The sequence below is a fragment of the Dermacentor andersoni genome, unplaced genomic scaffold (assembly GCF_023375885.2).
Source record: "Dermacentor andersoni unplaced genomic scaffold, qqDerAnde1_hic_scaffold ctg00000612.1, whole genome shotgun sequence".
Taxonomy (NCBI): domain Eukaryota; kingdom Metazoa; phylum Arthropoda; class Arachnida; order Ixodida; family Ixodidae; genus Dermacentor; species Dermacentor andersoni.
In genome coordinates this window covers 7,119-15,000 of record NW_027315294.1, presented here as the reverse complement: position 1 = coordinate 15,000, position 7,882 = coordinate 7,119, and the positions used below count along the sequence as shown (strand labels likewise).

The 7,882-nt window shown below is 60.2% G+C and overlaps 2 non-coding genes across 2 annotated transcripts; both read right to left on the bottom strand.

Annotated features, from left to right (window-relative positions):
- Positions 1-1,037: 1,037 nt before the first annotated feature.
- On the bottom strand, positions 1,038-1,190 carry LOC140214752 (5.8S ribosomal RNA). The gene has a single exon (XR_011891682.1). It is a non-coding gene; the product is annotated as a 5.8S ribosomal RNA (ribosomal RNA).
- Positions 1,191-2,764: 1,574 nt separating this feature from the next.
- On the bottom strand, positions 2,765-4,579 carry LOC140214759 (small subunit ribosomal RNA). Its single transcript, XR_011891689.1, has one exon. It is a non-coding gene; the product is annotated as a small subunit ribosomal RNA (ribosomal RNA).
- Positions 4,580-7,882: the final 3,303 nt, after the last annotated feature.

Here is a 7,882-nt window from a genome sequence, read left to right as displayed (position 1 = left end):
ACGAGCGGTATGCCGAAAAGGACTCGACACGTTCGAAAACCCAGCGCCAACCGAGTGCGACGCCCTACCACGTCCTTCGCCCAACACGGAGCTACTTATAGACGAGGCTGGCAGGCGGTGAACCGCCTGCGCGCGTGCGGCGCACGAGCAGTTGCGTGGTAAGCGACCGTGTCTGAAGCCCAAACACCACCGAGGCAAAGATCGCCTTAGCAGCGCGCCGCTTCAGCGGGCACCGCAGGGGCGACTAAAACCTGGCGGGAGGCATCGTCTCGTGTAGCGTCGCCCCTGCCCCAACTGGAGTGGCCCAGTCTTTAGGGGACAGAGACTGCGAAGCACTTGGACCGACGGCGGACTACGACGGAACGCTTCAGCTCGGCCAACGGGGCACCCACGCTCTCGAAGGAGACATTTTCCGTTTCGCGGCAATTCTCCGCCGTGCCGTGACTCTTCTCGCTCGCAGACTGCGCTGTCGCGTCGAACCGCTTTCGGGGGCCACCCTTCTCCTCCCCGCTCCTCGCAAGAATCTGCCGATTCCCATTCCTGCGACGAAGCCCGGAAGGGCGCCCACACAACTGCGGTGACGTGAACGAGCGACCAGCTCTGGAGCTCGACGTACTTCGAAGGCAAACAGCGCAAATTGCGATCGCGCTGGCTTTGCGCACGGCGCGGGAATCGGCCGGCGTTTCATTCCCACGTTTTCCGTGCACGCAAGCGTGCGCTTCCGACTCTCTCGCAAACGTGCGCGCTACATGGCAACAGACGTTCGCGCCTCGTGCTTGGACCGCTCTTTCCCTGCAGGTATCCGACTCCATCCTGCGGCGGTCTTGCTAGAGGCGCGCACTCGTCACGCTGCAGTAGTAATGCCTCGTTTCCGTCTTTTCGAAGAATTGGCACAACGGTTTGCCACCGTCTCCCTCTCGTGAGGCCGCTGGCGCGTGGCTTTAGCGCTCAACGTACTGTCCATGATGCCGACGCGGTCAAAACGAGTCGACGGACGCACGTTCCCTGTGCGCCGAAGTCTCTCTTGATATGTGATCCGACCCTCAGACAGACGAAGCCAAGGGAAGACCCAAGGCCGCAATGTGCGTTCAAAGAATCAGTGCTCAGTGTGTCCTGCAATTCACACCAAGTCTCGCAGCTGGCTGCGTTCTTCATCGACCCGAGAACCGAGTGATCCACCGCTTAGAGTCGTGAAAAATAGTTTGTTCAATTCAGTACAGTACAACCAGGGTTTTAGGCACGTGGCGTCTCCCTGTGTGTGGTTTCGAAGAGCGCCTTTCGGCGTGCGCTCCTCCAGTCTCGCTCTTTCGGCGGCCGCGTCTCAGCAGCTGAAAGCCTAATGGCACTCCACTCCTGCTACTCGCGCGTGTGTTTTGCGCCCACGCCTTCCTCGCTTGCCCTCGAGGTAGCTTATGCCGTTTGCGCGCACTCGAAGCCGGTTTTACCTGCCATCCAACCACCGGACCCGTGTGTCTCGTGTGCACGTTCACATCGCTCCACTAAAAATTGCAAAGAGCGACAGAGCCATGATTAGGGCTAAGCCGCTGTGGAGTCTTTAACGGCTACACGGCCACGGGCAGGGCTTCACCCCCATCGACGTGCTTCGCTTCAGTCAGCAGTAGGTTCATAGAAGGGCCTCAAACACACACACACTTTCGCATCGGCAGATCGCCGCAGCATAACCGCTGTTGATCCAACAGCCTACTTGAGACGAAAGACAAGAGCCCGGCGCGCGTACTCGCGCAGCTCTCCAAAACCACTCGGCCAGTGCCAGGGACGGCTCCCTGCGCCGGCGCCACAACAAGTCTACTTGAGGCGGAAGACGAAGCCAGCAAGGGCCTGGCCGCAAGTGCGTTCGAATCCGGGACTACAGTCCCTCGTCTGTCCGTACTTCCTCTTTCGACGTGCGGCGCCTTCCCAAAGCGCACAAGTCCGCTAACCGCAGAACGCTTCCGACGTAGCAAAGCCGCGTTTCCTTCGGTACTTCGCAGCAACGCCGCCTTTCCCTCGGCGGCGGGCGAATAGCCTGCAGACGTCGTCGCATTAAACCGCGATCTCGACACCTCGCGCGTCACGAGCAGGAGCCGACCGGCAGCCTCCGGCCCTTTCGGACTCGGTGGCATTTGCCGCGGAGGACGGGAGAGCACTTTAGGCCACGGTTCCTTCCGTACTTGGCAGCCGCACCCTCATACCGACAGTTCCATGACCGACCGAGCGCCACACCGTTCCTTTAGTACTTGGGCGGCAACAAAGTCGGGTCGTTACTCCATACTCGCCGCAGGAAGCGACCGGCAGCCGCCAGACTTTTCAGACTCGGCAGCGTTTGCCGCGGAGGACGGGAGAGCGCTCGCACCACGGTTCCGTGTGTGTACTAAGCGGCAGCGGCATTAGCTCTCGACCGTCAGTTCCTTGACCGACCGCACGCTTCGCCGTTCCCCTCGTACTGGGCAAAGCAGCAGGTCGGGTCGTCTTACTCCCATTCCGCGCAAGAGCGCCAAAGCGGACAGAAAGCCCACCCAGTGTGCGTTACGCCGTTTCTACCCGCGGGCGCGGCCAAGCCAACCGTCCAAGGTTGCAGCCGGCGTCCACTGGGCGCAACAAATTTGGCACGGGGCGCCCCTCAAAATTCAGGCAGTCCCCGGCATGTTCGGGTATAGCCGTCCCCGCGTCCAAGCGGGGCCAGCGGCGGAAAGCGTCGGGCGCAGCGAGCTGCTTCACCCACACGGGGTAGAAACAATGGCGCTCGCCACCCTTCACAATCCGGTAATGATCCTTCCGCAGGTTCACCTACGGAAACCTTGTTACGACTTTTACTTCCTCTAAATGATCAAGTTTGGTCATCTTTCCAACAGACCGGCGCAACCGAAAGGCCGCGCCGGACATCGGTCCGAAGACCTCACTAAATCATTCAATCGGTAGTAGCGACGGGCGGTGTGTACAAAGGGCAGGGACGTAATCAACGCGAGCTTATGACTCGCGCTTACTGGGAATTCCTCGTTCAAGGGGAACAATTGCAAGCCCCTATCCCAATCACGAAAGAAGTTCCACGGGTTACCCAGTCTTTTCAGACAGGGATAAAGACACGCTGCTTCCTTCAGTGTAGCGCGCGTGCGGCCCCGGACATCTAAGGGCATCACAGACCTGTTATTGCTCTGTTTCGTGCGGCTAGGAGCCGCTTGTCCCTCTAAGAAGGTTGTAAGGTGCTGGGAACCCCGCACCTATTTAATAGGCTAGAGTCTCGTTCGTTATCGGAATTAACCAGACAAATCGCTCCACCAACTAAGAACGGCCATGCACCACCATCCACCGAATCAAGAAAGAGCTCTCAATCTGTCAATCCTCCCAGTGTCCGGGCCGGGTAAGTTTTCCCGTGTTGAGTCAAATTAAGCCGCAGGCTCCACTCCTGGTGGTGCCCTTCCGTCAATTCCTTTAAGTTTCAGCTTTGCAACCATACTTCCCCCGGAACCCAAACACTTTGGTTTCCCGGAAGCTGCCCGCCGAGTCATTTGAGTAACTCAGGCGGATCGCTGGTTGGCATCGTTTATGGTCAGAACTAGGGCGGTATCTGATCGCCTTCGAACCTCTGACTTTCGTTCTTGATCAAAGAAAACATTCTTGGCAAATGCTTTCGCAGTAGTTCGTCTTGCGACGGTCCAAGAATTTCACCTCTAGCGCCGCAATACGAATGCCCCCGTCTGTCCCTCTTAATCATTACCTCGTATTCCAAAAACCAACAGAACAGAAACGAGGTCTTGTTCTATTATTCCATGCAAGTTTATTCAGGCGACTCGCCTGCGTTGAGCACTCTAATTTTTTCAAAGTAAAAGCACCGGCCTTCTCGAGGCACACAATGAAGTGCACCAAGAAAGGACCGGCATGATGTTCAGTCCGAGCCGTCGCATCGGGTAGATGCACTACTCGTCTGGAACTGAGATCCAACTACGAGCTTTTTAACCGCAGCAGCTTTAGTATACGCTATTGGAGCTGGAATTACCGCGGCTGCTGGCACCAGACTTGCCCTCCAATTGATCCTCGTTAAAGGATTTAGAGTGTACTCATTTCAATTACGGGGCCTCAAAAGAGTCCCGTATTGTTATTTTTCGTCACTACCTCCCCGTGCCGGGAGTGGGTAATTTGCGCGCCTGCTGCCTTCCTTGGATGTGGTAGCCGTTTCTCAGGCTCCCTCTCCGGAATCGAACCCTGATTCTCCGTTACCCGTAACAACCATGGTAAGCAAGTAACCTACCATCGAAAGTTGATAAGGCAGACACTTGAAAGAAACGTCGCCGGCTCGTGGCCATGCGATCAGCACAAAGTTATCCAGAGTCACCACACAATACGGGCCGAAACCCGATCGATCTTGGTCTAATAAAAGCACCCGTCGCCCAAAGGGCTTCAGGCTCACTGCATGTATTAGCTCTAGAATTGCCACAGTTATCCAAGTAGGAAGAAACGATCTAAGGAACCATAACTGATTTAATGAGCCATTCGCGGTTTCGCCTTATTTCGGCATGTACTTAGACATGCATGGCTTAATCTTTGAGACAAGCATATGATTACTGGCAGGATCAACCAGGTAATCGTTCAACTGCGCGTCCAGCCTTTCAAGCAGGCCGGACGCCGTTTTTGCGATGCCGAGGCCACCTTCAGGCGCCCCAACACGCTTCGTTCTCGCAAAGGGTAGCACTTTGCACAGTCCGAGACGACGGCGTTCGAGCTCGCAACGGCGCCCTCCCCGCAGGGCCGGGTATCGCCACGCGGCAAGAAGCACGCAACATTCTCGATAGACCGGTTGTGTCGACTCGATCGCGGCTTGCGGTTTCTCTCGAGCCCGCAGCACTGGTGGACCGACCGACACTTGCAACGTAGCCGAGACGGCAAAGCCGCTAGGCGACGGGTCACGCCCGCGCCTTCGGCGCTTTCGTATTTGATTCGTCCGAGGACGATGCGGAACACACTTCGATATCGTGGAAAAAGCGTCGTCCGACAACCAGCCCCTAACGCATCAAGCGGATGAGGCTGCAGACGTCAGCTGTGGGATCCACGGGAGCGATACCGGGGACACGCTTGACGGGCACGAAGCCCGCCGCATATCAAACACCCAGGTCGCTTTGGGGGCGACTGCTCTCTGGGACCCCCATATAATAGCAGCGATAAGTACCCAGACCTCCATGGGGCCGTACTCGTGCCACTTTCGACGAGCGTTTGGCGAAAATCGTGCCGCCTCGTAACGCCGCGAGCAAGATTGAAAGCTTACGTCGGCAGCACAATGCCGAAGTCGTGAAAGCGCAGCGCGTCCACCGAATGCGCGAACGGCAATTTCTCGCCAATGGCCAGTACGGTTTCCTGCACAATTGCCTGTCTGTCGCCCTACGGGGCCCCCGGCCGATCGATTCGAGGCACGCTAGCACGGCCCCTTCGCCATTTCCGAGCACGAGTGCGAACAGTGCGGGCGGCGTGCTCGACGCCCCGGCTGACGTCGTTTCGGACTTTGTCTCTTCGCGTGCTCGCGGCAACGCCGCGGCCAACGACGACGTCTGCGCGGTTCTTTGCCGGTTCCCGGCGTGCTACAGTGCAGCCCTCTGCAGGGTGACACCGGCTCCGTCGTGGCCGTGCGGCGGCTTGTACGCAAAAGTTGCGTCAAAGGCGTCGCGCTCGCGCCGCCCCGGCACACGCGGTTTCGGACTTTGTCTCTTCCAGCGCTCGCGTAGTCGTGGGCACGATTGTCGACGTCGCAACGGTGCGCGGACACCGCCACGAGCACGCGCAAGACGAAAATCGCACTACGGTACAATGTCGGCCGGGGCCGTACGGCCCCTTACAGTAGCAGCGATAAGTGCCCAGACCTCCATGGGGCCGTACTCGTGCGACGCGGCGGCGTACTGCGCCGAGCCGAGCGCCAATATTTGGCTTTTGCAGGGCGGATTCGAGCTCTGGCGATCGCCGCGGTACCGCCGCTCACCGATTCAAGGCACGCTAGCGCGGCCCCTTCGCCATTTCCGAGCACGCGTGCGAACAGTGCGGGCGGCGTGCTCGACGCCCCGGCTGACGTCGTTTCGGACTTTGTCTCTTCGCGTGCTCGCGGCAACGCCGCGGCCAACGACGACGTGCTGCGCGGTTCTTTGCCGGTTCCCGGCGTGCTACAGTGCAGCCCTCTGCAGGGTGACACCGGCTCCGTCGTGGCCGTGCGGCGGCTTGTACGCAAAAGTTGCGTCAAAGGCGTCGCGCTCGCGCCGCCCCGGCACACGCGGTTTCGGACTTTGTCTCTTCCAGCGCTCGCGTAGTCGTGGGCACGATTGTCGACGTCGCAACGGTGCGCGGACACCGCCACGAGCACGCGCAAGACGAAAATCGCACTACGGTACAATGTCGGCCGGGGCCGTACGGCCCCTTACAGTAGCAGCGATAAGTGCCCAGACCTCCATGGGGCCGTACTCGTGCGACGCGGCGGCGTACTGCGCCGAGCCGAGCGCCAATATTTGGCTTTTGCAGGGCGGATTCGAGCTCTGGCGATCGCCGCGGTACCGCCGCTCACCGATTCAAGGCACGCTAGCGCGGCCCCTTCGCCATTTCCGAGCACGCGTGCGAACAGTGCGGGCGGCGTGCTCGACGCCCCGGCTGACGTCGTTTCGGACTTTGTCTCTTCGCGTGCTCGCGGCAACGCCGCGGCCAACGACGACGTCTGCGCGGTTCTTTGCCGGTTCCCGGCGTGCTATAGTGCAGCCCTCTGCAGGGCGACACCGGCTCCGTCGTGTCCGTGCGGCGGCTTGTACGCAAAAGTTGCGTCAAAGGCGTCGCGCTCGCGCCGCCCCGGCACACGCGGTTTCGGACTTTGTCTCTTCCAGCGCTCGCAACCATGTCGGGGCCGACGCCGACGACTGCGTGGTGTTTCAACGATTGCCGGCGTGACACAATGCAGCTGCGTGCGGGATGCCAGCGATTCCGTCGTGTCCGTGCGGCGGCTTGTACGCAAAAGTTGCGTCAAAGGCGTCGCGCTCGCGCCGCCCCGGCACACGCGGTTTCGGACTTTGTCTCTTCCAGCGCTCGCGTAGTCGTGGGCACGATTGTCGACGTCGGAACGGTGCGCGGACACCGCCACGAGCACGCGCAAGACGAAAATCGCACTACGGTACAATGTCGGCCGGGGCCGTACGGCCCCTTACAGTAGCAGCGATAAGTGCCCAGACCTCCATGGGGCCGTACTCGTGCGACGCGGCGGCGTACTGCGCCGAGCCGAGCGCCAATATTTGGCTTTTGCAGGGCGGATTCGAGCTCTGGCTATCGCCGCGGTACCGCCGCTCACCGATTCAAGGCACGCTAGCGCGGCCCCTTCGCCATTTCCGAGCACGCGTGCGAACAGTGCGGGCGGCGTGCTCGACGCCCCGGCTGACGTCGTTTCGGACTTTGTCTCTTCGCGTGCTCGCGGCAACGCCGCGGCCAACGACGACGTCTGCGCGGTTCTTTGCCGGTTCCCGGCGTGCTATAGTGCAGCCCTCTGCAGGGCGACACCGGCTCCGTCGTGTCCGTGCGGCGGCTTGTACGCAAAAGTTGCGTCAAAGGCGTCGCGCTCGCGCCGCCCCGGCACACGCGGTTTCGGACTTTGTCTCTTCCAGCGCTCGCGTAGTCGTGGGCACGATTGTCGACGTCGGAACGGTGCGCGGACTACGCCACGAGCACGCGCAAGCCGAAAATCGCACTACGGTACAATGTCGGCCGGGGCCGTACGGCCCCTTACAGTAGCAGCGATAAGTGCCCAGACCTCCATGGGGCCGTACTCGTGCGACGCGGCGGCGTACTGCGCCGAGCCGAGCGCCAATATTTGGCTTTTGCAGGGCGGATTCGAGCTCTGGCGATCGCCGCGGTACCGCCGCTCACCGATTCA